Here is a 9,611-nt window from a genome sequence, read left to right on the forward strand (position 1 = left end):
AATCCCTCAGTGGTACTGTATTTTTAATTTTAGTTTCCAGGTGTTTATTGCTAGTGTATAGAGATACAAATGATTTTTGTTTCCTGTGATGTCACTTATTAATACTAAGAGAGTTTTTGGAGAGTCTTTGGGATTTTCTATATAGACAATGACATTGTCTGTAAATAAGGACAATTTTATTCATTCCTTTATAATCTGTGTGCCATGTATTTCTCTTTTTTGCCTTATTATATTGATTATAACTTAATACTATCTTGAATAGGAGTGGTGGGAGCAGACATCCTTATTCCCAGCCTTTTAGATGAAAACATTAAGTCTTTTACCATTAAGTATGTTAACAGTAGGACTTTTGTAGATGTCTTTATCAAGTTTAGAACGTTCCCCTCTATTCCTTGTTTTCTGAGTGTTGTAATTGTGAACAGGTATTTTACATTTTTGTTAAATACTTTTTCTGTATTGATTGATATAATTATGTGACTTTTCTTCTTTAGCTGGTTAATAGGGTGAATTACATTGATTTTCATATATTGAATCAACCTTGCCTACCCAGAATAAACCCAATTTTATCATGATATATAATTCTTTTCATATATTGTTGAATTTTATTTGCTAATACGTTATAAAAGAGTTTGCACCTATATTCATAATGTTTTCTGGTTTTGATATAAGGGTAACAATGACTTTATATAGGAATTAGGGTGTTTCTTCCTCTTCTATTTTCTGGAAAACATTCGGTAAAAATTAGTGTTAATTCTCGTTGAAATGTTTGATAGAATTCACCAGTGAAACCATCTCAGTCTAGAAATTTCTTTTTCAAGATATTTTTATGTTGAGAATTCAATTTCCTTAGTAATGATGCAGCTATTCAACTACATTTCTTATTGGGGTATTTTGTGGTTTTCAAGGAATTGGTCTATTTCACCTAAGTTATCAGGTTTATGCGTACAGAGTAGGTTGTCTTTAAACATATTTTTTTAAGAACTAACTTTTCGAATAGATTTTCTATTTTCAAATTCAGATTTATCATTGTATCTTTAATAGTTTCTTCCTTCTGCTTGCTTTGAGTTTATTCTATTCTTTCCTAAGCTTCTTAAAGGGGGCTTAGATTATTGATTTGAGATTTCTCTAATATAACTATTTAATGCTACAAATATCTCTTTCAGCATTGATTTAGCTGTGTTCCACAAATTCAGATACATTGCATTTTTATTTTGATTAAATTCAATGTGTTCTTATTTTTTTTCTTGAAACTTACACTTTGACTCATGAACTACTGAAAAGTGTGTTGTTTAGTTTAAAGGTGTTTGGAGATTTTTCCTGTTATCCTTCTGTTATTGATTTCTATCTTGATTCCATTGCAGTCACAGTTCATGCTCTGTATGTTGTTGATTCTTTTAAATTTGTTGAGGTTTGTTGTATTCCCCAGCATACATCCCCAGGGTACATTCCATCTTTGTATATGTTCCATGGATGCTTGGGAAGAATGTGTTATCTACTTTTGTTGAATGGAGTGTTCTAGAAATATCCATTAGATTCTAATGGTTTATACTATTGTTGATTCTTCTTTATCCTTACTGATTTTCTTTCTAGTTATTTTATCAGTTCTTGAGAGAGGGTGTTGAAGCCTACAACTATAATGGTGAATTGCTATCTCTTCTTGTTGTATGCACAATTTTATCATGATATAATGTCCCTTTATGTCCCTGGTAATTTTTAAAAATATATTTTATTGATTATGCCATTACAGTTGTCCCATTACCCCCCTTCATTCCCTTCTACCACCCACATTCCCCCCTTTAGTTCATGTCATGTGTCATAAGTTCTTTAGCTTTTACATTTCCCATACTACTCTTGCCTTCCCCCTGTCTATTTTCTACCTACCATCTATGCTACTTATTCTCTGTACCTTTTCCCCCTCTTTCCTCCTCCCACTCCCCTGTTACTAATCCTCCATGTGTTCTCCATTTCTGTGGTTCTGTTACTGTTCTAGTTGTTAGCTTAGTTTGTTTTGGTTTTTGTTTTAGGTGTGGTTGTTCATAATTGTGAGTTTGCTGTCATTTTACTATACATGTTTTTTATCTTCTTTTCTTACATAAGTCCCTTTAACATTTCATAAAATAATGGCTTGGTGATGATGAACTCCTTTAACTTGACCTTACCTGGGGAGCACTTTATCTGCCCTTCCATTCTAAATGAAAGCTTTGCTGGATAGAGTAATGTGGATGGAAGTCCTTGCCTTTCATGACTTGGAATACTTTTTTCCAGCCCCTTCTTGCCTGCAAGGTCTCTTTTGAGAAATCAACTGACAGTCTGATGGGAACTCCTTTGTAGGTGACTGTCCCCTTATCTCTTGCTGCTTCTAGGATTCTCTCCTTCATTTTTACCTTGGCTAATGTAATTATGATGTGCCCTGGTGTGTTCCTCCTTGGGTCCTTCTTTGGGACTCTCTGAGCTTCCTGGACTTCCTGAAAGTCTATTTCCTTTGCCAGATTGAGGAAGTTCTCCTTTATTATTTGTTCAAATAATTTTTCCACTTGTTGCTCCTCCTCTTCTCCTTCTGGTACCTCTATAATTCAGATGTTGGAACGTTTAAAGATGTCCTGGAGGTTCCTAAGCCTCTCCTCATTTTTTTGAAATCTTGTTTCTTCATTCTTTTCTGGTTGAATGTTTCTTTCTTCCTTCTGGTCCACACTGTTGATTTGAGTCCCAGCTTCCTTCCCATCACTATTGGTTCCCTGTGCATTTTTCTTCATTTCACTTATTGTAGCCTTCATTTTTTCATCTAATTTGCCACCAAATTCAACTAATTCTGTGAGTATCCTGATCACCAGCGCTTTGAACTGTGCATTTGGTAGGTTGGCTATCTCTTTGTCACTTAGTTGTGTTGGGAACCGCCCTGACTGGTATCAGAAGCTGAAACCCCCACATAGGCTAAGGCTAAGGGAACACCCTTGGAACTGTAAGCCAGCAAGGAGACAAAAGCTTATCTCCCTGGCAGGAATGCTGCTTCTGCTGCTTTATTCATAACTGAACCCCAAAAATCTTGGTCGGTTAGCCAAAGAAGGGTAAGGTTCCCCAAGGGGGGAACGACCTAAGACAGGCACGATCACTTTGGGAGGCCCCCCAAAAGAAGGACTTGGGGGGCTGCAGCAAAAGGGGGTGATGGACCCTCGCTCCTTGGCTTTGACATAGCCTGAGTTCTCATCGTCTGGGACAAAATCTTCTTATTGCCTTAGTTCCCTTGCTCCACCTAAGCCTAAAACAATGACAGGGTGGTGTAGCTCTGTGCTGAAAAGGGCGGATTCCCCAGGTGATCAGGCCTAAGAAAGAATATGTAAATTACTGTGAAACCTTCTTTGTTTAGAATGCTCTCAGTTGAATGAGAGGGGTCCAAGGAGGAAGTTAGTTTGTTCCTCAAAGTCTTACAGCTCTTTGACCCCGACTCAATAGACCAGCAGAGTTCCTTGTTTTCTATAGTTCCTTACTTTCCCCTGATAAGTACTGTACTTTACCTGAATTATTATGCAAAATGAGCCCAATAAAAGCAGGTATGGACGGTAAATTGGGGCGCTCCCCACTAGCAGGGGTGGCCATTTCGTCCCTACTTCCCCACAGAAACTAGTTTGTCTCTGTGCATGTTTTTTCTCGCGTGTTTTTCGTCAAGCCATCCGCAGTGCGCCGTGATCACTGCTGGCTGGTGACCCATGCGCATCAAGTTGTATTTGCTGTGGAGCTTTGATCTGTTCTTCCATTTGGGCTTTTTTTATTGTCTTATTGCACCTGTTATGTATGAGGGGTGGAGCCTTAAGTGTTCACCAGGCCAGGTCAACCCAGTTGCTGGATTATAATGCTGTATGTGGGAGCAGGGTCCAAGATGGAACAATACTGCTTGCTCCGCTCTGTCGGACTTCAGTCCCTTCTGCATTTCCCCCAAGCAAACTGGACCTTTCTGGTGCTAATTCCCATGTAGGTGGGCTTGTGTATGTTCTAGGACCCTGTGAGTCTCTCCGATGAACTCTCCATGAGGCTGGAAGTCTGTCCCTGTGCCTCAACCCCCACAGGTGTTTTCATCAGTGTTTTGAGGCTGTATTTCCCGGTACTGGGAACCTGGGTTGTGTGGTCTGTCTCGCTCCCCAGTTTCACCTGGTTTATCTGCACGCAAATGTGGGACCCCGAGGTCAGCCAGCCACCTTGCACGCAGTGCCTCGCTGGGTCTGCCAGCCACCACCTGTGTGCCCAGGGTCTGCCCGCTGCCCTGGGTGCCTTGCGTGCCCAGTGCCACTGCTTTTTGTGCTGCAACCCCTCTCTGCCCAGCTGTCTGACTCCGCCTTGCCCACTGGTCTGGATGAATGTATCTATTTGAACTCCTTGGTTGTTGGACTTCCATACAGTTCAATTTTCTGTCATTTCTGGTTGTTATTTTGTTTCTAAATTGTTGTTGTCCTTATTTTGGTTGTGCGAGAAGGCACAGTGTGTCTACCTACACCTCCATCTTGGCCAGAAGTCCCCTGGTAATTTTATTTGATCTAAAATCTACTTTACCTAAAACTAATAGAACAATGTTTGCTTTTTAAAATTAATATTAGCAAGGTATAACTTTTATCATTTTACTTTCAACCTACTTATATTGTTATATTTGAAATGAGTTTCATATAGATAGTAAAAAGTGAATGTTTCTGAAACTACTCTGCAAATCTTTTCTTTGTATATTGAGACTATTTACACTTAAATAATTAGTGATGATAAGTTAGGTCTTAAGTCTATCAGTTTCCTTTTTTTCCATTTGTTCTCTTTTTGTTTGTCTCTCTGTTCCACTGTTTTCTTTTTCCTTCCTGTGGGCTACTTGAACATTTCAAAAATTCCATTTTGATTTAGCCGTAGTGCTTTTCAATGTATCTATCTATATCTATATCTGTATATATATATATATATATATATATATATATATCTGCTGTAGATATTACATGATACATAATAAGAAAAGAAGGGTAACCCCAATGTATTTACCAATATTTTCGGTTACTATTTTCTTTCTTGTTTCATGTTGTTTTCTAATTTATTTTTTTTTCCATTTCCTTTAGAGAACTTCCTTTGCCATTATTTGGAGTAGTTCTGTATTCTGTTTTTTAGGTATGTTCATAAATTCTCTGACTTTTCCTTCATTTGAGAATATCTTGATTTTCCTTTTATTACTGAGGTATTTTCACTAGATATAGAATTTTATATTGAGAGTTCTTTTAGTTTAAGATTAAAAAAAAATCCTCTGACACTGCCTTTTGGTCCCAAGGTTTCTGATGAGAAATCTGCTATTATTCTAATTGTTTTCCCCTACAGGTAAGGCATCATTTTTCTGTGGCTACTTTTAAGATTTTTGTCTTTATGTTTAGTGTTCAGAAGTTTAACTATGATGTGTCTTGGTATATATTTCTTTGAGATTAGCTTATTTGGACTTTTCTCAACTTCTTGAATCGTTAGTTTCATATCTTTTGTCAAATGTGAGAAAATTTCACCCATTTTTTTTCCTTGAGAATGTTTGCAGCCATTCCCTTTCTCTCTTCTTCTGCTAGGACTCCAATGACATACATGTTAGATTTTTAAAAATAGTAACACGGGCCTGTATTCTAAGCCACTATTTTTTCTTTAATTCAGTCTATTTGTTCTGTTATTCTCATGGGGGAAATTTCTATTTCTCTATCTTCAAGTTCATCAATTCTTTCCTTTCTCCACTCCAAGTTGCTATGGAACTCATTCATTGAGTATTTTTTTCATTAATTGTGGCTTTAGTTCTAAAATTTCCATTTCATTCTTTGTTACATTTTCTATTTCTGCATTGAAATTTTCTATTTTTTCTTTGTTTCCTATGTGTTCATAATTTTTCAGAGCATTTTATGATGGTTGGTTTAAAATCCTTGTTAGATAATTCTAACATATGTATCATCTTGGGTTTGGCATTTGTTGCTTGATTTTTTTTTTTCATTCAAGATGAGATCTTCCTGATTCTTTTCATGATGAGTGGTTATTGATCAAAGCCTATACAAACACATTGAGATATTATGTTATAAGACTCTGGAATACAAGAGACAAAATAAAATCCTAGGAACTCACTGCCATGTCATTCTTTAATTACAGAGGTCCCTAGTAGATCTATCTTCTTATCTTTACTTGTTAGTTTTCTTATGTTTGTTTATAGATAATGTCCAGGGGTTTAGCATTGTATAGCAGAAAGAATAAAGACAATCACTTTTACTCCATCTTTTTGGAAGAAGAACTACATATTTTAAAAATTGAACAATCTATCTACGTGCTCAGGAGCTGTAGCTGGCTCCTTCATTTCCTTCCATTAACATTACTGGGACAATATATGAAGATTCCACAACCTAGTAATTCTTGAATTAAAAGTATGTTCCTTTCCATGCTTCATACATTTGCCCTATTCAGAATATCATGATCTCTTGCTTATTTAAATAGCTTCTTAATTAGTCTTAAAACTGACAACCTCTCCCTTTCTTCCAGTCTATTCTATTCTACAAATTGCACCAATTTTATTTCCTTAAACGTAAATCTCATTCTTTCTCTTCCTCTATAACTTCTGAGAGATCATCACTGGCTACTTAGTCAAACTTAAATTCTTTATGTTTTGTTTTGTTTTTTAAACTTACAGGAATTAAAATTTTTATTTTTATACCATAATCCAATCAAATTTGAAAAATTTTATTTTTCAACTGCATGAAATTCACAAAAATATTATCCCCTATCACAGTGAAGCATTCCTCATGGTTTATTTCCAGTGCTCAGATAATTAAGGAATAAAATCATTTTAATGTGTCTCTTTTAATTATCTCCTTCAGATAGATACATATCATCTGAAACCTGTCCAGGCCAAAAAACATACACCCCTGCAGTCACCTATGCAGACTCTGCCAGATTAGTCCAAGTTCAGTACACAATGCTTTCCAGGGTACAAAGTGGATGTCATGGAAAAACTGCTTATTCTTTTCCACTGAGCCAGTCACGGCCCAGTCCTTCATTAAAATTCTTCTTTTGCCTGTTTGCTGTGGGACTGCTGGAACTGCTGCAGCCATGCGATGGTTTCGGAAACAGTGTGCTCCCCGTGTACCTTATTATCTCTCATGCAGATGTTAATGGTGCTGCCGGTCTTCTCCTTCTCACTGACAACTAGGATGAAATTATACTGCGCTAACTGTGCATTTCTGGTCTTCTTATTCAATGTGCAGCCTGGGTCCAGGTCGATGTCCACCATGAGTTTAGCATCGTGGAACTGCTGCCGCACCTTTTGAGCATATTCATCATACATTGGTCCTACAGGGACCACAATCACCTGGTGAGGAGACAGTCAGAAGGACCATTTGCCCTTGTAGTTTTCCGTGAGGATAGCAATCATTCTTTCCACTGACCCCAGGATGGTTCCATGGACAATCACTGGCCTTTTTTTTTATTGTCACCATCATGGCTTACAAAGGTAAGATTAAATCTGATGGGCAACTGGAAGTCCAGCTGGATTGTCGCTGGACCGACGGATGGCATCTTTAATCTGAATGTCAATCTTTGGACCATAGAAAGCTCCATCTCCAGGGTTTAACTCCCACTTTTCACCAAATTCATTCAGACTGTTTTCCAGTTGTTTCCCAGCTTGATTCCAGACTTCAGTATCTCCAAGGAATTTTTCCGGGTGAGTAGACAGGTTCCATTTGAAAGGAAATACAAATATGCTATATACTGTATGCAGAAAATCCAAACAATCTGCTCCATGGTACAGAATATGTGGGCATCATCATGCTGGAACCTCTGCATCCACGAGTCCCGTGAGTGTCCACATGACAGCTCATTCCTGTGGAGCACTCCCAAATCGGCTAACCACAGAGGGAGCTCTCGCCAGGATCTTGGGCGATGATCAAACATAAGGCAGTGTCCTAAGCAGTTCATGGGCTTCAGAGCAAACTGCTCCTTCTCCACCTCGAAGGAGGACATGTTCTTGCTGTAGTGCTGCCAGTGGCCTGAGGTAACCCACAGTTGGCTGTTGTAGATGTTTGGGGTGATCACCTCCAGGAATCCTTGTTTCCTATATTCACTCTTGATGAATTCCATAAGTGTGTTATAAATGTATGCTCCCTTCCTCAGGAAAAAGCAACTTCCGGGGCTGAGTTCATGGAAGAAATACAGTTCTTGGTCCCTCTCAATTTTCCTATGATCTCAGTTTTTAGCTTCCTCTTTGAACTTCTCCCACTCTTTCAACATTTTAGGATATAGGAATGAAATGCCATAAATTCTCTGGAGCATCTCCATATCTGCTTCTCCTTCCCAGTAGGTGAAGGAATTTTTGTGTATTTTCAAGGCCTTATTTTTTCTGGTGTGTCTGATGTGAGGACCCCAGCAGAGGTCAGTCAGGGGGCCACACCTGTAGACTGTGGTGGTTGGAATGTTCACTCTTTCATTCAATATCCGGCATTTGAACTTGTTGTACTTAAACATTTCCAACAGAGTTTCCTTCTTAACTTCCAGTCTTTCAAAAGCTTGTTTTTCTTTAATGATTTTCTTACATAAAGTCTCTAAAGAAGAGAAATCATTACTGGACACACCCCCTTCTCCGAGGTATATGTCATAATAGAATCCACTTTCTGTTGGTGGACCATAACATAAACACCTGCTATAGACTCTTTCCTTGGCTTCAACCATTATTTTGAGCGCTCAAGTGCCAATATATCGCCTGAGCTTCCTCATAGTCAAACTTGAGAAGCTCCAAAGTACAGTCTCCCTCCAGAGGTTGGTCGAGGTTCCAGACAACCTTGTTCACTTTAGAAACAATGGGGTTGTCAGCCAGGACTTGACTAATCCCACAAGCAATTATATATGGCGTCGTCTTCCAGGATTCCATGGCGACGGGCTTGCTTGCCGTTGGGCAGAGTGACTGTAATCAGCTTGCTGTCTTTCTCTGCTTTTTCTGCCAGAATGGTATCGTGTTCTGCTTTCAGTTTATTATACATCTCAAGATGTGTGTTAATATATTCAGGCCACAGATTCAACTCGGCTTGAACGCCATCTCCAGACCCTTCCTTGCTCTTCTTCTTGCCTCCTTCCTTTCACTTCTCTTCACTGGCACCTACCGGCTTCTCCTCACCTCTCATCTTCCCTGAAGGACTCCTGGCCTTATCAGACATCGGAGAACCACGAAGTGAATTCAGAACTCAAAAGTGATGGTCTGGAGGAGAGGAGAATGCAGGCGGGTCAGAGGTGGTCTAGGGCTTCTGGGAATACTGCTAAACTTAAATTCTTTAGTTTGGGGTCACAGCCATCAGTATAATAAGCTCAATTACCCATTGGCACCCTTATCTTCATTCATTTTAACATACAATCTGATGCTGCAGCTAAAATGCACCATTTCTGGATCCCAGAAACATGCTGTGCAGTTTCCTTCTAGGCCTTCACTCATTTATTTTCTCTTTGGAATGCCATTCCTTGTCCACCTGTGTCAGGGCTCATTATATCAAGAAGACCTTTCTTGAGGTTTATCCCCATCAGCAAACATAGATTTCTGCTCACATCTCTCAACCTGTTTTTAATTTATTTCATAGTTTTAAGACAGAATGTATGGT

At 38.5% G+C, this 9,611-nt stretch overlaps 1 pseudogene; it reads right to left on the reverse strand.

The window, feature by feature from the left end:
* Nucleotides 1–6,690: 6,690 nt before the first annotated feature.
* Nucleotides 6,691–9,257, reverse strand: LOC114499711 (annotated as a pseudogene).
* Between the last annotated feature and the right edge of the window lie 354 nt (nucleotides 9,258–9,611).

The sequence above is a fragment of the Phyllostomus discolor genome, chromosome 6, assembly GCF_004126475.2.
Source record: "Phyllostomus discolor isolate MPI-MPIP mPhyDis1 chromosome 6, mPhyDis1.pri.v3, whole genome shotgun sequence".
NCBI lineage: Eukaryota > Metazoa > Chordata > Mammalia > Chiroptera > Phyllostomidae > Phyllostomus > Phyllostomus discolor.